Source organism: Marmota monax, unplaced genomic scaffold (genome assembly GCF_021218885.2).
Source record: "Marmota monax isolate L192 unplaced genomic scaffold, Marmota_monax_Labrador192_F-V1.1 WCK01_AAM20220418_F8-fsc00054, whole genome shotgun sequence".
NCBI lineage: Eukaryota > Metazoa > Chordata > Mammalia > Rodentia > Sciuridae > Marmota > Marmota monax.
The window spans coordinates 3,174,545-3,197,882 of record NW_026692145.1 but is presented as its reverse complement, the minus strand read 5'-3'; the positions used below and the strand labels follow the sequence as shown (position 1 = coordinate 3,197,882).

Below are 23,338 nucleotides of genomic sequence, written 5' to 3'. Positions count from 1 at the left end.
GTTCTATCAACAACTAAAAAAATTAAAATTTAAAAAAAGAATGATATTTGACAAGGAGTCAAAACATAAGCATGTGCCAAGAGAAAGAAAAGCACCTTCAGGCAATCTTCCAGGGGACCCAGTACTTTTTTGGATTCTTTCTATGCCTGATGATCGATCTACACTTACATTTGTGTAGAATTAGTCTCACTCGAAAGAAAAATCTGCAATAAAATTGAATTAATGCTTATATTATTGTTTGGAGCTGGTGGCTGTTTACCACAGCTTTAAGGAGTTGGTGCGCATAAACTCTCATTACTGTTATCTGTACTACACCCTTTTTACCACCTTTGAAGCCTAAAGAAGAAAAGTGAAATCCATAGCTGCTGGAATTACAGGAGAGGACCACCACACCCGGCGTCTTAGTGGTTTTGATGGAAATCACAGCATCGAACAAACACTGAAATGACAGCATGACCTATCTCTAATAGTGCGGTGTGTGTCCCCTGGAATTCCTGTGTTGAAACTTGAATCCCTGAATTACAGGTTGATCATATTTGGAGGCACTTTGGGAGGTGACTGGCTCTACCGGACTCACCCTTCATACACAGATCAGTCCATTCAAGGATTCATAAGTTTCCTTAGGAGAGTGACTTTGCTACCAAAGTCAATTCTCTCCAGCGGGACAGCTCTGTCTGGCCTCATGATGGCCTCTTCTATGTTAGGATTTAGCCCAAAGACCCTCACCAATGGTCAAGGAGATCCCCAGACCATGTTCGTGGACACTCCTGTCTTCAGAAACTTGAGCCAAATAAACTTTTTCTTTTCTTTTCTTTTTTTTTTTTTTTTTTTTTTTTTGGCTTTGGTATCGGGCATTGATCACAGGGGTGCTTAACCATGGAGAGAAACGTCTAATCCTTTTCTTAAAATGATTATTATTTTTTATTTCGGTACAGGATCTCTCTAAGTTATCTAAGGGTATTGCTAAGTTGTAACAAGTTCGCCAATCCTGCCTCAGCCACCCAGGCTGTCAGGAACACAGGAAAGTGCCAGGGCACTTAGTGAAATTTGATTCTTTTTAAAACAGTCACCACCCAATAGTCTTATCGAAAAAAGAAAAAAAAAAAAATATATATATATATATATATATTTACATACATACACATATGCCTAAGATGCATGACAGATATGCCTATCAACTTTGTAAGACACATACATACTGATGTGTTTTTTCAAAGTTAGCACATATGTTAGAAATAGAGTCAAAAACAATTGACATTATTATTTATCTGCTCTTGGTGTTAGCTCGGAGAAACTGAATTGTGTAGGGAGTTACAAGAGGCTTGGGTGCAATCTGGATTTCCAAACATTCTCCCAGGGCCCTAAGAGAAACCTGATCAATGGCTGTCTCTTCCCAAAGAACCCACAGGACCAGGGGCCCCCAGGGAAGCAGCAGCAGCCAGGAGATGGTGTCATAGGAAGTCACAAGGCAGGGCCTTGGTAGGAAGCTGTGTGGACTGGAACAGACAAACCCTCTCACAGGCTACTGCAGGTTTCTGGGGGCACTAGCCTCTTGTCCCTCACCTTGGAGCAAGACACACAATGCCCGTTTGTGATGTCACTGTCCTCTCAGCTCAGTGAGAAAAGCCCGATAGGCCAGCTCAGGTGGCACCTGTGTAATCAATCCTAGTGTCCCTCACGGATCACTTCCTACAAGACTATACCTTTGTGCTTTGGTCCTGCGTGGCCCTCCACAAGGAGGTTGCTAAGCCCAGCTTGTATCTTGGACCATCGGACCTGGTACTGGCCCTCCCTGCCTTACTGCTAGGGCTGTCATGCATTAAATGCACATGGGATGGGACCCAATGAAAATGTTTCCCTAACCAGACTTCCCTCTAGGTGCTCCACTTGTGCCCCTCCAATTGGAAGAAATAAATAAATAAAATGGCCAGAGGAGAAACACTCCAGAAACTACGGCTGCCTTGCATTTTGCTCAATCTCAGAAAACTTGCTCCCCTGGTAAAAAATTTCTTTTGGGTTCCATTGCATATCAACGTGAGATCTAATGAACAGAGTCCTGGGTTATATCCAAGGACCACATTAAAAAAAAAAAAAACCAACTCACCCCATTTTCATGTTCTCTCTCTCTTTTTGAACTCACTTTCCACGTGACCACTTCTTCCCATGTCTGCATTCACCACAGCCTAGAGGACATAAAATACATGAATACCACAACACCAAGTCCCCTACCTCAACATTCTCTGCCTGAAATCTAAAGGGGAAACTTGAAAATAAACCAACATCCAGGCTGGAGGACACCAGTCAGGTGTCTCGAAGAAGCTTCCTCTCTCTCTCCTTGTGACAGACTCGTTTTTTAAGGCCACTTTAGAAAAGTAGATGATGCTAGCGATTTTCATTCAACTTTAAAAGTCACTTCATAGTATGGTTTCAATGGTTGTGCCCTGGAAACCCATTGTCGGAAAGTTAATCCCAAAATTATGTGTGAACGGGAACTGAAGTATTTCTGGGAGGTCACTGGCTCATGAGAACTCTGCCCTCATGCACAGGCACTGATCAGTCCACTCATGGATTCATAGGTTTTGTGGGGAGTGACTCTGCTATAAAAGCCAGGTGTCTCCAAGAAGCTTCCTCTGTCTCTCTGTGCTGGCCTCTTCCACATTATGATTAAGCAAGAAGACCCCCACCAACGGCTCAGCAGACACTGAGGTCCTATTCTTAGATTTCCCATCTCCACAACCATGAGGACAGGAAATGTCCATTTCTTACAAAATACTCAGCTTCAGGTATTTTTGTTATGGCAACAGAACCTAGACTAAGACACATCACCATGTGCACATTGGCTCTCTGGAAGACATACATATTGACACGTTGGATTCCCAACTTCTTGTGTCCTAAAAAGAGTAAAAAACAAACCGAACCGTGTCATTTCTCTCACCTGGTCTGAGCACTCACAAACTACAGAGGGAGGAAGACTGGGTGCAGTTCAACTCAGAACAGACTGAATGAGCAGGGCCTCCCTGAACGTTCCACCAGAGAGAGGGGAGGCCCAGGGGAGGATGGCACTCAGGCCTTGGTCAGAGTTCAGATGGAAAACAACAGGAGAGAGGAGCTGGAAGCTGCTGCACTGGCACCACGATTTCCAGCTGGTCCTGGGCAACACGGCAAAGCCTGTCTCGGGCAGAATCACGACAGAGGCAAACATCGTGAACCAAACGCCACAAATACTGAAAAAGCAAAAGCAGCATCGGGAGCTGCTTCCTCAGAACTGGGCAAAGGACAGGGCGGCCATGTTGCCTGGTGCCTTTGTCTGGGTGGCGTTTTTTCAGACAGCCAGGGCGGGAGAGGCGCGCTCAGGCCCAGGGCTGCTGGCCATAGCTGGAGCTCTACCGCCACCGTGCGGAACCAGTTTCAAGACGCCCTGCGCCACTCAAGCCTCCTTCCCAGGAGGCCTCGCTGTGGGGGAGGATCTGTGTTTCAAGGAGCGAGTTCCAAGCGGCTTGGGCTGCCCTCTGGGCCTCCTGGCCTTCTCCCAGGGTCCTGAGGGAGACCTGGGCTCTGGCGCGCTCTCAGCAAAGAACCCGGAGAGCCAGGGACCTGAGGGGACTAGCAGTGGGCAGGAGCTGGTGTCAGAGGAAGTCGTGGGGCGGGGCCTCCATAGGAGCTGCTTGGACTGGAGCGGAGGGACCCACTAAGGGGCAATCCAGGGAGGTCTCCCTGGGCCTAGGTGCCCAGCGCGAGGAGGCGCTGAATTCCCAGAAGCCATGGCCAGGGGCAGCTCTTTTGGGAGAACAGGAACCTGAGCCAGGGCGTCTGTTTCCTGTGTTGTTGCTGCCGCCACCTGCTGGGAAGAGGAAATTTTGTGTGCAGGCAGCAGCTAGCTCCAGGAGAGCTGGTCATGCAATGACAGTTGTGCCTGGCTACTGGGTCTGCACTCATCAGGGGCTGAGGTTGACTAGGCAGCCCATTGACTGCTGCAATACCAGGCAGCAGCATCTTCCTGCAAGAGATGAGCAACCTACACCCCTAACCCCCGCGCCCCCCCCACCCCCCACACAGTGCCCAATGGCTAGGCACTGGCAGGACAGGCCACAGCCCTTGGACAGGTGTACTGGGCTACCTGCGGGCACTGGAAGGTCCTAAGGTCCCTGCGGGCCAAAGTCCCTCTTAGAAGGGCAGCCTGTTGCTCTCCGAACCCCATAATAGGGCATTTCCAGTGTATTCAGCTATGGGGGCCCAGGCCCCACTGAGCAGCTGACCTGGGAGCGCCCTCTGTTACTCACCTGCAGGGCTGTGAGGCTTTCTGTGACTCACCAGCTACTGAGAAGTGCCCTTCCTTGCAATTACTGAGCCCAGAAGAACAGGTTTCTGTCACCTACTATAAGCTGCTTGTGGATCCTGGGGCGCCCCATCGACTGCTGGATGTGAGCCCTCAAGGGGAGGTGGACGACTATCTTTTCCCTCGTGCCTTCTGCTTCCAATGATAGAAGATGTCCTACAGAAATAAACGTTTAAAATGCAAAGTGTTAATTATCTGGGAAGGGGTCATTCATTATAACATTCGGATTAATAAACACGAAAACTTTCCAACTCAGTAAAATAAACCACCTCTATACTCTGTCAAAAAAAAGAAAAGAAAGAAAGAAAAAAAAAAAAAAACCGGGAAAAAGGCTAATGCAGTCTCTTGAGGGTACCAGCCTTGTGTTGTTCCCCTTGGAACAAGAAGGAACATGCACTTTCTTGATGTCACTGTGCAATGGCACGGGGATCCCTCCTCACAGTGTTGAGAACATCAAGGTCAGGTCTGTTCTGGTGGTACCTGTGTGCACATTCCTGGTGTCCATCATTATCCAGGTTCTGCACCCAGACTCTGCATTTCTGCTTTGTCTCAGCCTGGCGATACAAAGAGGTTGCGAAGCCCAGTTTCCTCAAAAATTCTGAGTGTGAGAATGTTCCCAGGTAATTGCAACTTTTTTCTCTTATTCTGTGAGCTGCCTCTTCCTATTGTTGGTCACTCCCTTGGAAGCAAAAGGAGATGACTTCCTGACCATCCAGTCATTCTTCTCTCATTTCTGCTTTCAGCAGTGTTTTCAAGACAACATTGCCACATCCATGGACAGCAACATGTAGGCCTACATTTGTCTTTCAAATGCTGTCCGTGTGGTTTTCATGAGGAGATCCTTGATGCATTTTAAGTGAATTTTTGCATAGGCTCCACCAAATAACAGCTTTGCAAACATAAGCGTTCTTGGTGCTTGTCTTTAGCAGATCGGCTGCACTGCAAGTTCTTCCAATTCTTCTCTGCCCTTCTCTTCAGACCACCCTAGCCTCCAGACAATTAGGCCTGCCTGCAAACAACTGGACACACTTCTGATGCTGCCCTATGCCACCCAAAACTGACATGTCCTTTGGGCTCCACCTGGGGGCTAAGGGATCCGAGCACAACAGCATGGTGACTTCACATAAGGGACTGCTATATCTTGCTCCAAGGGACCTGAACAAGGAAACAGTATCCACAAGGGCCTGCATTACCCTTTGCACAGTGTCCCTCAGGTGAAGTCCACACAGTTGAGCAACGAGGCCCCGCCCCACGACTTCCTGTGAGAGCAATTCCTGGCTGCTGCTAGTCAGCTCTGGGCCCCCTGCTCTGCAGGTTCTATGGTGAGGGAGCGCCACTGCCCAGGTCTCCCTCAGGGCCCTAGGAGAAGGCAAGGAGGCCCAGATGGCAGCCCAAGGATCTTCCAACTCCCTGCCTGTCCGATCTGCCCAACAGCAAGGCCTCCTGGGAAGGAGGCATGAATGGCGCTGGGTGTCTTCTTGAAACTGTTTCCGCACGATGGCAGTAGAGCTGCAGACATGGCTACCAGGACTCATCCTGGGAGCCCTTCTCCCGCCCTTCCTGTCTGAAAAAACGCTGCCCAGAGAAAAAGGCTAAGGAAACCTGGCTCCCTTGTCTTTTGCCCTCAGAGAAGGAACAAGCTGTCCAGTCTGTTTTTTTTTTTTTTTTTTTTTTTTTTGGTACCAGGCATTGAATTCAGGGGCATTTAAGCACTGAGCAACATCCGCATCCCTATTTTGTAATTTATTTAGAGACAGGCTCTCACTGATTTGCTTAGTCCCTCAACTTGCCCTTGCTGAGGCTGGCTTTCAACTGGAAATCCTCCCGAATCAACCTGTGGAGCCACCGCTAGGATTCCAAGTTGCCTTTTTATTTGGGGATTTGGATTAGGATCTTCAAAAACTTTTTCATTTCTTAATTTTGAGACCGGAGTTTCCATGTTGGCCAGACTGGCCTCCAACTTGAGGCCTTCCTACCTTGGTCTCCAGCACAGGACTGCTTTCAGGTTTCATCAGAAGCCTGAATCTACTCCTCCTTCCTGAGGACACCTGTGCGGGTGGAACTTCATTTCCACAGGATCTGGCCCATTGGAGTGCAGCTCAGTGTTACCGACTCTGCAGATCACAAACAGCAAACAGCCATCAGAGGAAAAATCCCTGGGATGAAAGCAGACAACTGAGGAAGCTGCTGAAGCTAGAGGAGATCTTCTGTGGCCAACCAGTCACCAACCCAGGTGGTCAGTGACCTGGCCATGCTCCAAGGCCAGCGGGGACTCCAGCATTCCTTTGGTTTGGTGTCTTGTGAACTAGATTGGTGGCAATAACTTCTCATGAGCAATCCGAGGATGGTGTGATACTTAGACTTTTGCATCCATTTCCATCATTTTCTTCCCATAAAACATAACATTTTCCCATGGCATGAAATACACTTCTACCATTTACAGTGACTCTATGGTGTTGTATCTGTGCATTTTATGTATATTTTTTGGCCATAAATAATTTATCAACTGGCTTACAGAATCATCATTTGCTGTTTTTTTTTTTTTTTCCCCCTTCAACAGTAATTTACCCTCGGTTCTTTATATTTCTTGGTTTTTATTTATTTATTTTTTTTAGGGATGATTGAACACAGGGATGCTGAACCACTAAGCAACATACCCAGTACCACTGCTCCACCTCAAAGATTACTTTTTATTCTTACACAGGGACTTGCTATCTTGCTTAGGGCCTCACTCTGGCCTCTAGCTTGCCATACTCCTGTCTTAGCCTCTCATGTTGCTGGGAGTATAAGTGTGGGCCACAAAGCCCTTCTCTTTAGTGAACTGAAGAATGATATTTGAGGGGACCCGGGTGGTGGCTCCGCGGTAAAGCGCTTGTCTAGCACATGTGAGGCACTCGTTTAGACTCTCTGTACCACTTATACATAAATACAAATAAAGTTCTATCAACAACTAAAAAAATTAAAATTTAAAAAAAGAATGATATTTGACAAGGAGTCAAAACATAAGCATGTGCCAAGAGAAAGAAAAGCACCTTCAGGCAATCTTCCAGGGGACCCAGTACTTTTTTGGATTCTTTCTATGCCTGATGATCGATCTACACTTACATTTGTGTAGAATTAGTCTCACTCGAAAGAAAAATCTGCAATAAAATTGAATTAATGCTTATATTATTGTTTGGAGCTGGTGGCTGTTTACCACAGCTTTAAGGAGTTGGTGCGCATAAACTCTCATTACTGTTATCTGTACTACACCCTTTTTACCACCTTTGAAGCCTAAAGAAGAAAAGTGAAATCCATAGCTGCTGGAATTACAGGAGAGGACCACCACACCCGGCGTCTTAGTGGTTTTGATGGAAATCACAGCATCGAACAAACACTGAAATGACAGCATGACCTATCTCTAATAGTGCGGTGTGTGTCCCCTGGAATTCCTGTGTTGAAACTTGAATCCCTGAATTACAGGTTGATCATATTTGGAGGCACTTTGGGAGGTGACTGGCTCTACCGGACTCACCCTTCATACACAGATCAGTCCATTCAAGGATTCATAAGTTTCCTTAGGAGAGTGACTTTGCTACCAAAGTCAATTCTCTCCAGCGGGACAGCTCTGTCTGGCCTCATGATGGCCTCTTCTATGTTAGGATTTAGCCCAAAGACCCTCACCAATGGTCAAGGAGATCCCCAGACCATGTTCGTGGACACTCCTGTCTTCAGAAACTTGAGCCAAATAAACTTTTTCTTTTCTTTTCTTTTTTTTTTTTTTTTTTTTTTTTTTGGCTTTGGTATCGGGCATTGATCACAGGGGTGCTTAACCATGGAGAGAAACGTCTAATCCTTTTCTTAAAATGATTATTATTTTTTATTTCGGTACAGGATCTCTCTAAGTTATCTAAGGGTATTGCTAAGTTGTAACAAGTTCGCCAATCCTGCCTCAGCCACCCAGGCTGTCAGGAACACAGGAAAGTGCCAGGGCACTTAGTGAAATTTGATTCTTTTTAAAACAGTCACCACCCAATAGTCTTATCGAAAAAAGAAAAAAAAAAAAATATATATATATATATATATATTTACATACATACACATATGCCTAAGATGCATGACAGATATGCCTATCAACTTTGTAAGACACATACATACTGATGTGTTTTTTCAAAGTTAGCACATATGTTAGAAATAGAGTCAAAAACAATTGACATTATTATTTATCTGCTCTTGGTGTTAGCTCGGAGAAACTGAATTGTGTAGGGAGTTACAAGAGGCTTGGGTGCAATCTGGATTTCCAAACATTCTCCCAGGGCCCTAAGAGAAACCTGATCAATGGCTGTCTCTTCCCAAAGAACCCACAGGACCAGGGGCCCCCAGGGAAGCAGCAGCAGCCAGGAGATGGTGTCATAGGAAGTCACAAGGCAGGGCCTTGGTAGGAAGCTGTGTGGACTGGAACAGACAAACCCTCTCACAGGCTACTGCAGGTTTCTGGGGGCACTAGCCTCTTGTCCCTCACCTTGGAGCAAGACACACAATGCCCGTTTGTGATGTCACTGTCCTCTCAGCTCAGTGAGAAAAGCCCGATAGGCCAGCTCAGGTGGCACCTGTGTAATCAATCCTAGTGTCCCTCACGGATCACTTCCTACAAGACTATACCTTTGTGCTTTGGTCCTGCGTGGCCCTCCACAAGGAGGTTGCTAAGCCCAGCTTGTATCTTGGACCATCGGACCTGGTACTGGCCCTCCCTGCCTTACTGCTAGGGCTGTCATGCATTAAATGCACATGGGATGGGACCCAATGAAAATGTTTCCCTAACCAGACTTCCCTCTAGGTGCTCCACTTGTGCCCCTCCAATTGGAAGAAATAAATAAATAAAATGGCCAGAGGAGAAACACTCCAGAAACTACGGCTGCCTTGCATTTTGCTCAATCTCAGAAAACTTGCTCCCCTGGTAAAAAATTTCTTTTGGGTTCCATTGCATATCAACGTGAGATCTAATGAACAGAGTCCTGGGTTATATCCAAGGACCACATTAAAAAAAAAAAAAACCAACTCACCCCATTTTCATGTTCTCTCTCTCTTTTTGAACTCACTTTCCACGTGACCACTTCTTCCCATGTCTGCATTCACCACAGCCTAGAGGACATAAAATACATGAATACCACAACACCAAGTCCCCTACCTCAACATTCTCTGCCTGAAATCTAAAGGGGAAACTTGAAAATAAACCAACATCCAGGCTGGAGGACACCAGTCAGGTGTCTCGAAGAAGCTTCCTCTCTCTCTCCTTGTGACAGACTCGTTTTTTAAGGCCACTTTAGAAAAGTAGATGATGCTAGCGATTTTCATTCAACTTTAAAAGTCACTTCATAGTATGGTTTCAATGGTTGTGCCCTGGAAACCCATTGTCGGAAAGTTAATCCCAAAATTATGTGTGAACGGGAACTGAAGTATTTCTGGGAGGTCACTGGCTCATGAGAACTCTGCCCTCATGCACAGGCACTGATCAGTCCACTCATGGATTCATAGGTTTTGTGGGGAGTGACTCTGCTATAAAAGCCAGGTGTCTCCAAGAAGCTTCCTCTGTCTCTCTGTGCTGGCCTCTTCCACATTATGATTAAGCAAGAAGACCCCCACCAACGGCTCAGCAGACACTGAGGTCCTATTCTTAGATTTCCCATCTCCACAACCATGAGGACAGGAAATGTCCATTTCTTACAAAATACTCAGCTTCAGGTATTTTTGTTATGGCAACAGAACCTAGACTAAGACACATCACCATGTGCACATTGGCTCTCTGGAAGACATACATATTGACACGTTGGATTCCCAACTTCTTGTGTCCTAAAAAGAGTAAAAAACAAACCGAACCGTGTCATTTCTCTCACCTGGTCTGAGCACTCACAAACTACAGAGGGAGGAAGACTGGGTGCAGTTCAACTCAGAACAGACTGAATGAGCAGGGCCTCCCTGAACGTTCCACCAGAGAGAGGGGAGGCCCAGGGGAGGATGGCACTCAGGCCTTGGTCAGAGTTCAGATGGAAAACAACAGGAGAGAGGAGCTGGAAGCTGCTGCACTGGCACCACGATTTCCAGCTGGTCCTGGGCAACACGGCAAAGCCTGTCTCGGGCAGAATCACGACAGAGGCAAACATCGTGAACCAAACGCCACAAATACTGAAAAAGCAAAAGCAGCATCGGGAGCTGCTTCCTCAGAACTGGGCAAAGGACAGGGCGGCCATGTTGCCTGGTGCCTTTGTCTGGGTGGCGTTTTTTCAGACAGCCAGGGCGGGAGAGGCGCGCTCAGGCCCAGGGCTGCTGGCCATAGCTGGAGCTCTACCGCCACCGTGCGGAACCAGTTTCAAGACGCCCTGCGCCACTCAAGCCTCCTTCCCAGGAGGCCTCGCTGTGGGGGAGGATCTGTGTTTCAAGGAGCGAGTTCCAAGCGGCTTGGGCTGCCCTCTGGGCCTCCTGGCCTTCTCCCAGGGTCCTGAGGGAGACCTGGGCTCTGGCGCGCTCTCAGCAAAGAACCCGGAGAGCCAGGGACCTGAGGGGACTAGCAGTGGGCAGGAGCTGGTGTCAGAGGAAGTCGTGGGGCGGGGCCTCCATAGGAGCTGCTTGGACTGGAGCGGAGGGACCCACTAAGGGGCAATCCAGGGAGGTCTCCCTGGGCCTAGGTGCCCAGCGCGAGGAGGCGCTGAATTCCCAGAAGCCATGGCCAGGGGCAGCTCTTTTGGGAGAACAGGAACCTGAGCCAGGGCGTCTGTTTCCTGTGTTGTTGCTGCCGCCACCTGCTGGGAAGAGGAAATTTTGTGTGCAGGCAGCAGCTAGCTCCAGGAGAGCTGGTCATGCAATGACAGTTGTGCCTGGCTACTGGGTCTGCACTCATCAGGGGCTGAGGTTGACTAGGCAGCCCATTGACTGCTGCAATACCAGGCAGCAGCATCTTCCTGCAAGAGATGAGCAACCTACACCCCTAACCCCCGCGCCCCCCCCACCCCCCACACAGTGCCCAATGGCTAGGCACTGGCAGGACAGGCCACAGCCCTTGGACAGGTGTACTGGGCTACCTGCGGGCACTGGAAGGTCCTAAGGTCCCTGCGGGCCAAAGTCCCTCTTAGAAGGGCAGCCTGTTGCTCTCCGAACCCCATAATAGGGCATTTCCAGTGTATTCAGCTATGGGGGCCCAGGCCCCACTGAGCAGCTGACCTGGGAGCGCCCTCTGTTACTCACCTGCAGGGCTGTGAGGCTTTCTGTGACTCACCAGCTACTGAGAAGTGCCCTTCCTTGCAATTACTGAGCCCAGAAGAACAGGTTTCTGTCACCTACTATAAGCTGCTTGTGGATCCTGGGGCGCCCCATCGACTGCTGGATGTGAGCCCTCAAGGGGAGGTGGACGACTATCTTTTCCCTCGTGCCTTCTGCTTCCAATGATAGAAGATGTCCTACAGAAATAAACGTTTAAAATGCAAAGTGTTAATTATCTGGGAAGGGGTCATTCATTATAACATTCGGATTAATAAACACGAAAACTTTCCAACTCAGTAAAATAAACCACCTCTATACTCTGTCAAAAAAAAGAAAAGAAAGAAAGAAAAAAAAAAAAAAACCGGGAAAAAGGCTAATGCAGTCTCTTGAGGGTACCAGCCTTGTGTTGTTCCCCTTGGAACAAGAAGGAACATGCACTTTCTTGATGTCACTGTGCAATGGCACGGGGATCCCTCCTCACAGTGTTGAGAACATCAAGGTCAGGTCTGTTCTGGTGGTACCTGTGTGCACATTCCTGGTGTCCATCATTATCCAGGTTCTGCACCCAGACTCTGCATTTCTGCTTTGTCTCAGCCTGGCGATACAAAGAGGTTGCGAAGCCCAGTTTCCTCAAAAATTCTGAGTGTGAGAATGTTCCCAGGTAATTGCAACTTTTTTCTCTTATTCTGTGAGCTGCCTCTTCCTATTGTTGGTCACTCCCTTGGAAGCAAAAGGAGATGACTTCCTGACCATCCAGTCATTCTTCTCTCATTTCTGCTTTCAGCAGTGTTTTCAAGACAACATTGCCACATCCATGGACAGCAACATGTAGGCCTACATTTGTCTTTCAAATGCTGTCCGTGTGGTTTTCATGAGGAGATCCTTGATGCATTTTAAGTGAATTTTTGCATAGGCTCCACCAAATAACAGCTTTGCAAACATAAGCGTTCTTGGTGCTTGTCTTTAGCAGATCGGCTGCACTGCAAGTTCTTCCAATTCTTCTCTGCCCTTCTCTTCAGACCACCCTAGCCTCCAGACAATTAGGCCTGCCTGCAAACAACTGGACACACTTCTGATGCTGCCCTATGCCACCCAAAACTGACATGTCCTTTGGGCTCCACCTGGGGGCTAAGGGATCCGAGCACAACAGCATGGTGACTTCACATAAGGGACTGCTATATCTTGCTCCAAGGGACCTGAACAAGGAAACAGTATCCACAAGGGCCTGCATTACCCTTTGCACAGTGTCCCTCAGGTGAAGTCCACACAGTTGAGCAACGAGGCCCCGCCCCACGACTTCCTGTGAGAGCAATTCCTGGCTGCTGCTAGTCAGCTCTGGGCCCCCTGCTCTGCAGGTTCTATGGTGAGGGAGCGCCACTGCCCAGGTCTCCCTCAGGGCCCTAGGAGAAGGCAAGGAGGCCCAGATGGCAGCCCAAGGATCTTCCAACTCCCTGCCTGTCCGATCTGCCCAACAGCAAGGCCTCCTGGGAAGGAGGCATGAATGGCGCTGGGTGTCTTCTTGAAACTGTTTCCGCACGATGGCAGTAGAGCTGCAGACATGGCTACCAGGACTCATCCTGGGAGCCCTTCTCCCGCCCTTCCTGTCTGAAAAAACGCTGCCCAGAGAAAAAGGCTAAGGAAACCTGGCTCCCTTGTCTTTTGCCCTCAGAGAAGGAACAAGCTGTCCAGTCTGTTTTTTTTTTTTTTTTTTTTTTTTTTTGGTACCAGGCATTGAATTCAGGGGCATTTAAGCACTGAGCAACATCCGCATCCCTATTTTGTAATTTATTTAGAGACAGGCTCTCACTGATTTGCTTAGTCCCTCAACTTGCCCTTGCTGAGGCTGGCTTTCAACTGGAAATCCTCCCGAATCAACCTGTGGAGCCACCGCTAGGATTCCAAGTTGCCTTTTTATTTGGGGATTTGGATTAGGATCTTCAAAAACTTTTTCATTTCTTAATTTTGAGACCGGAGTTTCCATGTTGGCCAGACTGGCCTCCAACTTGAGGCCTTCCTACCTTGGTCTCCAGCACAGGACTGCTTTCAGGTTTCATCAGAAGCCTGAATCTACTCCTCCTTCCTGAGGACACCTGTGCGGGTGGAACTTCATTTCCACAGGATCTGGCCCATTGGAGTGCAGCTCAGTGTTACCGACTCTGCAGATCACAAACAGCAAACAGCCATCAGAGGAAAAATCCCTGGGATGAAAGCAGACAACTGAGGAAGCTGCTGAAGCTAGAGGAGATCTTCTGTGGCCAACCAGTCACCAACCCAGGTGGTCAGTGACCTGGCCATGCTCCAAGGCCAGCGGGGACTCCAGCATTCCTTTGGTTTGGTGTCTTGTGAACTAGATTGGTGGCAATAACTTCTCATGAGCAATCCGAGGATGGTGTGATACTTAGACTTTTGCATCCATTTCCATCATTTTCTTCCCATAAAACATAACATTTTCCCATGGCATGAAATACACTTCTACCATTTACAGTGACTCTATGGTGTTGTATCTGTGCATTTTATGTATATTTTTTGGCCATAAATAATTTATCAACTGGCTTACAGAATCATCATTTGCTGTTTTTTTTTTTTTTTCCCCCTTCAACAGTAATTTACCCTCGGTTCTTTATATTTCTTGGTTTTTATTTATTTATTTTTTTTAGGGATGATTGAACACAGGGATGCTGAACCACTAAGCAACATACCCAGTACCACTGCTCCACCTCAAAGATTACTTTTTATTCTTACACAGGGACTTGCTATCTTGCTTAGGGCCTCACTCTGGCCTCTAGCTTGCCATACTCCTGTCTTAGCCTCTCATGTTGCTGGGAGTATAAGTGTGGGCCACAAAGCCCTTCTCTTTAGTGAACTGAAGAATGATATTTGAGGGGACCCGGGTGGTGGCTCCGCGGTAAAGCGCTTGTCTAGCACATGTGAGGCACTCGTTTAGACTCTCTGTACCACTTATACATAAATACAAATAAAGTTCTATCAACAACTAAAAAAATTAAAATTTAAAAAAAGAATGATATTTGACAAGGAGTCAAAACATAAGCATGTGCCAAGAGAAAGAAAAGCACCTTCAGGCAATCTTCCAGGGGACCCAGTACTTTTTTGGATTCTTTCTATGCCTGATGATCGATCTACACTTACATTTGTGTAGAATTAGTCTCACTCGAAAGAAAAATCTGCAATAAAATTGAATTAATGCTTATATTATTGTTTGGAGCTGGTGGCTGTTTACCACAGCTTTAAGGAGTTGGTGCGCATAAACTCTCATTACTGTTATCTGTACTACACCCTTTTTACCACCTTTGAAGCCTAAAGAAGAAAAGTGAAATCCATAGCTGCTGGAATTACAGGAGAGGACCACCACACCCGGCGTCTTAGTGGTTTTGATGGAAATCACAGCATCGAACAAACACTGAAATGACAGCATGACCTATCTCTAATAGTGCGGTGTGTGTCCCCTGGAATTCCTGTGTTGAAACTTGAATCCCTGAATTACAGGTTGATCATATTTGGAGGCACTTTGGGAGGTGACTGGCTCTACCGGACTCACCCTTCATACACAGATCAGTCCATTCAAGGATTCATAAGTTTCCTTAGGAGAGTGACTTTGCTACCAAAGTCAATTCTCTCCAGCGGGACAGCTCTGTCTGGCCTCATGATGGCCTCTTCTATGTTAGGATTTAGCCCAAAGACCCTCACCAATGGTCAAGGAGATCCCCAGACCATGTTCGTGGACACTCCTGTCTTCAGAAACTTGAGCCAAATAAACTTTTTCTTTTCTTTTCTTTTTTTTTTTTTTTTTTTTTTTTTTGGCTTTGGTATCGGGCATTGATCACAGGGGTGCTTAACCATGGAGAGAAACGTCTAATCCTTTTCTTAAAATGATTATTATTTTTTATTTCGGTACAGGATCTCTCTAAGTTATCTAAGGGTATTGCTAAGTTGTAACAAGTTCGCCAATCCTGCCTCAGCCACCCAGGCTGTCAGGAACACAGGAAAGTGCCAGGGCACTTAGTGAAATTTGATTCTTTTTAAAACAGTCACCACCCAATAGTCTTATCGAAAAAAGAAAAAAAAAAAAAATATATATATATATATATATATTTACATACATACACATATGCCTAAGATGCATGACAGATATGCCTATCAACTTTGTAAGACACATACATACTGATGTGTTTTTTCAAAGTTAGCACATATGTTAGAAATAGAGTCAAAAACAATTGACATTATTATTTATCTGCTCTTGGTGTTAGCTCGGAGAAACTGAATTGTGTAGGGAGTTACAAGAGGCTTGGGTGCAATCTGGATTTCCAAACATTCTCCCAGGGCCCTAAGAGAAACCTGATCAATGGCTGTCTCTTCCCAAAGAACCCACAGGACCAGGGGCCCCCAGGGAAGCAGCAGCAGCCAGGAGATGGTGTCATAGGAAGTCACAAGGCAGGGCCTTGGTAGGAAGCTGTGTGGACTGGAACAGACAAACCCTCTCACAGGCTACTGCAGGTTTCTGGGGGCACTAGCCTCTTGTCCCTCACCTTGGAGCAAGACACACAATGCCCGTTTGTGATGTCACTGTCCTCTCAGCTCAGTGAGAAAAGCCCGATAGGCCAGCTCAGGTGGCACCTGTGTAATCAATCCTAGTGTCCCTCACGGATCACTTCCTACAAGACTATACCTTTGTGCTTTGGTCCTGCGTGGCCCTCCACAAGGAGGTTGCTAAGCCCAGCTTGTATCTTGGACCATCGGACCTGGTACTGGCCCTCCCTGCCTTACTGCTAGGGCTGTCATGCATTAAATGCACATGGGATGGGACCCAATGAAAATGTTTCCCTAACCAGACTTCCCTCTAGGTGCTCCACTTGTGCCCCTCCAATTGGAAGAAATAAATAAATAAAATGGCCAGAGGAGAAACACTCCAGAAACTACGGCTGCCTTGCATTTTGCTCAATCTCAGAAAACTTGCTCCCCTGGTAAAAAATTTCTTTTGGGTTCCATTGCATATCAACGTGAGATCTAATGAACAGAGTCCTGGGTTATATCCAAGGACCACATTAAAAAAAAAAAAAACCAACTCACCCCATTTTCATGTTCTCTCTCTCTTTTTGAACTCACTTTCCACGTGACCACTTCTTCCCATGTCTGCATTCACCACAGCCTAGAGGACATAAAATACATGAATACCACAACACCAAGTCCCCTACCTCAACATTCTCTGCCTGAAATCTAAAGGGGAAACTTGAAAATAAACCAACATCCAGGCTGGAGGACACCAGTCAGGTGTCTCGAAGAAGCTTCCTCTCTCTCTCCTTGTGACAGACTCGTTTTTTAAGGCCACTTTAGAAAAGTAGATGATGCTAGCGATTTTCATTCAACTTTAAAAGTCACTTCATAGTATGGTTTCAATGGTTGTGCCCTGGAAACCCATTGTCGGAAAGTTAATCCCAAAATTATGTGTGAACGGGAACTGAAGTATTTCTGGGAGGTCACTGGCTCATGAGAACTCTGCCCTCATGCACAGGCACTGATCAGTCCACTCATGGATTCATAGGTTTTGTGGGGAGTGACTCTGCTATAAAAGCCAGGTGTCTCCAAGAAGCTTCCTCTGTCTCTCTGTGCTGGCCTCTTCCACATTATGATTAAGCAAGAAGACCCCCACCAACGGCTCAGCAGACACTGAGGTCCTATTCTTAGATTTCCCATCTCCACAACCATGAGGACAGGAAATGTCCATTTCTTACAAAATACTCAGCTTCAGGTATTTTTGTTATGGCAACAGAACCTAGACTAAGACACATCACCATGTGCACATTGGCTCTCTGGAAGACATACATATTGACACGTTGGATTCCCAACTTCTTGTGTCCTAAAAAGAGTAAAAAACAAACCGAACCGTGTCATTTCTCTCACCTGGTCTGAGCACTCACAAACTACAGAGGGAGGAAGACTGGGTGCAGTTCAACTCAGAACAGACTGAATGAGCAGGGCCTCCCTGAACGTTCCACCAGAGAGAGGGGAGGCCCAGGGGAGGATGGCACTCAGGCCTTGGTCAGAGTTCAGATGGAAAACAACAGGAGAGAGGAGCTGGAAGCTGCTGCACTGGCACCACGATTTCCAGCTGGTCCTGGGCAACACGGCAAAGCCTGTCTCGGGCAGAATCACGACAGAGGCAAACATCGTGAACCAAACGCCACAAATACTGAAAAAGCAAAAGCAGCATCGGGAGCTGCTTCCTCAGAACTGGGCAAAGGACAGGGCGGCCATGTTGCCTGGTGCCTTTGTCTGGGTGGCGTTTTTTCAGACAGCCAGGGCGGGAGAGGCGCGCTCAGGCCCAGGGCTGCTGGCCATAGCTGGAGCTCTACCGCCACCGTGCGGAACCAGTTTCAAGACGCCCTGCGCCACTCAAGCCTCCTTCCCAGGAGGCCTCGCTGTGGGGGAGGATCTGTGTTTCAAGGAGCGAGTTCCAAGCGGCTTGGGCTGCCCTCTGGGCCTCCTGGCCTTCTCCCAGGGTCCTGAGGGAGACCTGGGCTCTGGCGCGCTCTCAGCAAAGAACCCGGAGAGCCAGGGACCTGAGGGGACTAGCAGTGGGCAGGAGCTGGTGTCAGAGGAAGTCGTGGGGCGGGGCCTCCATAGGAGCTGCTTGGACTGGAGCGGAGGGACCCACTAAGGGGCAATCCAGGGAGGTCTCCCTGGGCCTAGGTGCCCAGCGCGAGGAGGCGCTGAATTCCCAGAAGCCATGGCCAGGGGCAGCTCTTTTGGGAGAACAGGAACCTGAGCCAGGGCGTCTGTTTCCTGTGTTGTTGCTGCCGCCACCTGCTGGGAAGAGGAAATTTTGTGTGCAGGCAGCAGCTAGCTCCAGGAGAGCTGGTCATGCAATGACAGTTGTGCCTGGCTACTGGGTCTGCACTCATCAGGGGCTGAGGTTGACTAGGCAGCCCATTGACTGCTGCAATACCAGGCAGCAGCATCTTCCTGCAAGAGATGAGCAACCTACACCCCTAACCCCCGCGCCCCCCCCACCCCCCACACAGTGCCCAATGGCTAGGCACTGGCAGGACAGGCCACAGCCCTTGGACAGGTGTACTGGGCTACCTGCGGGCACTGGAAGGTCCTAAGGTCCCTGCGGGCCAAAGTCCCTCTTAGAAGGGCAGCCTGTTGCTCTCCGAACCCCATAATAGGGCATTTCCAGTGTATTCAGCTATGGGGGCCCAGGCCCCACTGAGCAGCTGACCTGGGAGCGCCCTCTGTTACTCACCTGCAGGGCTGTGAGGCTTTCTGTGACTCACCAGCTACTGAGAAGTGCCCTTCCTTGCAATTACTGAGCCCAGAAGAACAGGTTTCTGTCACCTACTATAAGCTGCTTGTGGATCCTGGGGCGCCCCATCGACTGCTGGATGTGAGCCCTCAAGGGGAGGTGGACGACTATCTTTTCCCTCGTGCCTTCTGCTTCCAATGATAGAAGATGTCCTACAGAAATAAACGTTTAAAATGCAAAGTGTTAATTATCTGGGAAGGGGTCATTCATTATAACATTCGGATTAATAAACACGAAAACTTTCCAACTCAGTAAAATAAACCACCTCTATACTCTGTCAAAAAAAAGAAAAGAAAGAAAGAAAAAAAAAAAAAAACCGGGAAAAAGGCTAATGCAGTCTCTTGAGGGTACCAGCCTTGTGTTGTTCCCCTTGGAACAAGAAGGAACATGCACTTTCTTGATGTCACTGTGCAATGGCACGGGGATCCCTCCTCACAGTGTTGAGAACATCAAGGTCAGGTCTGTTCTGGTGGTACCTGTGTGCACATTCCTGGTGTCCATCATTATCCAGGTTCTGCACCCAGACTCTGCATTTCTGCTTTGTCTCAGCCTGGCGATACAAAGAGGTTGCGAAGCCCAGTTTCCTCAAAAATTCTGAGTGTGAGAATGTTCCCAGGTAATTGCAACTTTTTTCTCTTATTCTGTGAGCTGCCTCTTCCTATTGTTGGTCACTCCCTTGGAAGCAAAAGGAGATGACTTCCTGACCATCCAGTCATTCTTCTCTCATTTCTGCTTTCAGCAGTGTTTTCAAGACAACATTGCCACATCCATGGACAGCAACATGTAGGCCTACATTTGTCTTTCAAATGCTGTCCGTGTGGTTTTCATGAGGAGATCCTTGATGCATTTTAAGTGAATTTTTGCATAGGCTCCACCAAATAACAGCTTTGCAAACATAAGCGTTCTTGGTGCTTGTCTTTAGCAGATCGGCTGCACTGCAAGTTCTTCCAATTCTTCTCTGCCCTTCTCTTCAGACCACCCTAGCCTCCAGACAATTAGGCCTGCCTGCAAACAACTGGACACACTTCTGATGCTGCCCTATGCCACCCAAAACTGACATGTCCTTTGGGCTCCACCTGGGGGCTAAGGGATCCGAGCACAACAGCATGGTGACTTCACATAAGGGACTGCTATATCTTGCTCCAAGGGACCTGAACAAGGAAACAGTATCCACAAGGGCCTGCATTACCCTTTGCACAGTGTCCCTCAGGTGAAGTCCACACAGTTGAGCAACGAGGCCCCGCCCCACGACTTCCTGTGAGAGCAATTCCTGGCTGCTGCTAGTCAGCTCTGGGCCCCCTGCTCTGCAGGTTCTATGGTGAGGGAGCGCCACTGCCCAGGTCTCCCTCAGGGCCCTAGGAGAAGGCAAGGAGGCCCAGATGGCAGCCCAAGGATCTTCCAACTCCCTGCCTGTCCGATCTGCCCAACAGCAAGGCCTCCTGGGAAGGAGGCATGAATGGCGCTGGGTGTCTTCTTGAAACTGTTTCCGCACGATGGCAGTAGAGCTGCAGACATGGCTACCAGGACTCATCCTGGGAGCCCTTCTCCCGCCCTTCCTGTCTGAAAAAACGCTGCCCAGAGAAAAAGGCTAAGGAAACCTGGCTCCCTTGTCTTTTGCCCTCAGAGAAGGAACAAGCTGTCCAGTCTGTTTTTTTTTTTTTTTTTTTTTTTTTTTGGTACCAGGCATTGAATTCAGGGGCATTTAAGCACTGAGCAACATCCGCATCCCTATTTTGTAATTTATTTAGAGACAGGCTCTCACTGATTTGCTTAGTCCCTCAACTTGCCCTTGCTGAGGCTGGCTTTCAACTGGAAATCCTCCCGAATCAACCTGTGGAGCCACCGCTAGGATTCCAAGTTGCCTTTTTATTTGGGGATTTGGATTAGGATCTTCAAAAACTTTTTCATTTCTTAATTTTGAGACCGGAGTTTCCATGTTGGCCAGACTGGCCTCCAACTTGAGGCCTTCCTACCTTGGTCTCCAGCACAGGACTGCTTTCAGGTTTCATCAGAAGCCTGAATCTACTCCTCCTTCCTGAGGACACCTGTGCGGGTGGAACTTCATTTCCACAGGATCTGGCCCATTGGAGTGCAGCTCAGTGTTACCGACTCTGCAGATCACAAACAGCAAACAGCCATCAGAGGAAAAATCCCTGGGATGAAAGCAGACAACTGAGGAAGCTGCTGAAGCTAGAGGAGATCTTCTGTGGCCAACCAGTCACCAACCCAGGTGGTCAGTGACCTGGCCATGCTCCAAGGCCAGCGGGGACTCCAGCATTCCTTTGGTTTGGTGTCTTGTGAACTAGATTGGTGGCAATAACTTCTCATGAGCAATCCGAGGATGGTGTGATACTTAGACTTTTGCATCCATTTCCATCATTTTCTTCCCATAAAACATAACATTTTCCCATGGCATGAAATACACTTCTACCATTTACAGTGACTCTATGGTGTTGTATCTGTGCATTTTATGTATATTTTTTGGCCATAAATAATTTATCAACTGGCTTACAGAATCATCATTTGCTGTTTTTTTTTTTTTTTCCCCCTTCAACAGTAATTTACCCTCGGTTCTTTATATTTCTTGGTTTTTATTTATTTATTTTTTTTAGGGATGATTGAACACAGGGATGCTGAACCACTAAGCAACATACCCAGTACCACTGCTCCACCTCAAAGATTACTTTTTATTCTTACACAGGGACTTGCTATCTTGCTTAGGGCCTCACTCTGGCCTCTAGCTTGCCATACTCCTGTCTTAGCCTCTCATGTTGCTGGGAGTATAAGTGTGGGCCACAAAGCCCTTCTCTTTAGTGAACTGAAGAATGATATTTGAGGGGACCCGGGTGGTGGCTCCGCGGTAAAGCGCTTGTCTAGCACATGTGAGGCACTCGTTTAGACTCTCTGTACCACTTATACATAAATACAAATAAAGTTCTATCAACAACTAAAAAAATTAAAATTTAAAAAAAGAATGATATTTGACAAGGAGTCAAAACATAAGCATGTGCCAAGAGAAAGAAAAGCACCTTCAGGCAATCTTCCAGGGGACCCAGTACTTTTTTGGATTCTTTCTATGCCTGATGATCGATCTACACTTACATTTGTGTAGAATTAGTCTCACTCGAAAGAAAAATCTGCAATAAAATTGAATTAATGCTTATATTATTGTTTGGAGCTGGTGGCTGTTTACCACAGCTTTAAGGAGTTGGTGCGCATAAACTCTCATTACTGTTATCTGTACTACACCCTTTTTACCACCTTTGAAGCCTAAAGAAGAAAAGTGAAATCCATAGCTGCTGGAATTACAGGAGAGGACCACCACACCCGGCGTCTTAGTGGTTTTGATGGAAATCACAGCATCGAACAAACACTGAAATGACAGCATGACCTATCTCTAATAGTGCGGTGTGTGTCCCCTGGAATTCCTGTGTTGAAACTTGAATCCCTGAATTACAGGTTGATCATATTTGGAGGCACTTTGGGAGGTGACTGGCTCTACCGGACTCACCCTTCATACACAGATCAGTCCATTCAAGGATTCATAAGTTTCCTTAGGAGAGTGACTTTGCTACCAAAGTCAATTCTCTCCAGCGGGACAGCTCTGTCTGGCCTCATGATGGCCTCTTCTATGTTAGGATTTAGCCCAAAGACCCTCACCAATGGTCAAGGAGATCCCCAGACCATGTTCGTGGACACTCCTGTCTTCAGAAACTTGAGCCAAATAAACTTTTTCTTTTCTTTTCTTTTTTTTTTTTTTTTTTTTTTTTTGGCTTTGGTATCGGGCATTGATCACAGGGGTGCTTAACCATGGAGAGAAACGTCTAATCCTTTTCTTAAAATGATTATTATTTTTTATTTCGGTACAGGATCTCTCTAAGTTATCTAAGGGTATTGCTAAGTTGTAACAAGTTCGCCAATCCTGCCTCAGCCACCCAGGCTGTCAGGAACACAGGAAAGTGCCAGGGCACTTAGTGAAATTTGATTCTTTTTAAAACAGTCACCACCCAATAGTCTTATCGAAAAAAGAAAAAAAAAAAAAATATATATATATATATATATATTTACATACATACACATATGCCTAAGATGCATGACAGATATGCCTATCAACTTTGTAAGACACATACATACTGATGTGTTTTTTCAAAGTTAGCACATATGTTAGAAATAGAGTCAAAAACAATTGACATTATTATTTATCTGCTCTTGGTGTTAGCTCGGAGAAACTGAATTGTGTAGGGAGTTACAAGAGGCTTGGGTGCAATCTGGATTTCCAAACATTCTCCCAGGGCCCTAAGAGAAACCTGATCAATGGCTGTCTCTTCCCAAAGAACCCACAGGACCAGGGGCCCCCAGGGAAGCAGCAGCAGCCAGGAGATGGTGTCATAGGAAGTCACAAGGCAGGGCCTTGGTAGGAAGCTGTGTGGACTGGAACAGACAAACCC

The 23,338-nt window shown here is 47.3% G+C and overlaps 1 long non-coding RNA gene across 36 annotated transcripts in view; it reads right to left on the bottom strand.

The window, feature by feature from the left end:
* The window catches only part of LOC124109479 (uncharacterized), a 61,141-nt gene that overhangs the window by 3,671 nt on the left and 34,132 nt on the right, over nucleotides 1-23,338 (bottom strand). For 11 of the 36 annotated variants that reach the window (XR_009224424.1, XR_009224419.1, XR_009224417.1 and 8 more), the window contains 6 exons: nucleotides 18,831-19,042; nucleotides 16,655-18,388; nucleotides 11,555-11,766; nucleotides 9,379-11,112; nucleotides 4,281-4,492; nucleotides 2,105-3,838 (listed from right to left, as the gene is read on the bottom strand). This is a non-coding gene — a long non-coding RNA (uncharacterized LOC124109479). Of the gene's footprint in view, nucleotides 1-2,104; nucleotides 3,842-4,280; nucleotides 4,493-6,312; nucleotides 6,451-9,378; nucleotides 11,116-11,554; nucleotides 11,767-13,587; nucleotides 13,726-16,654; nucleotides 18,392-18,830; nucleotides 19,043-20,863; nucleotides 21,002-23,338 lie in introns of all 36 variants that reach the window. The other 25 variants (XR_009224452.1, XR_009224462.1, XR_009224461.1 and 22 more) reach the window with 23 other exon arrangements.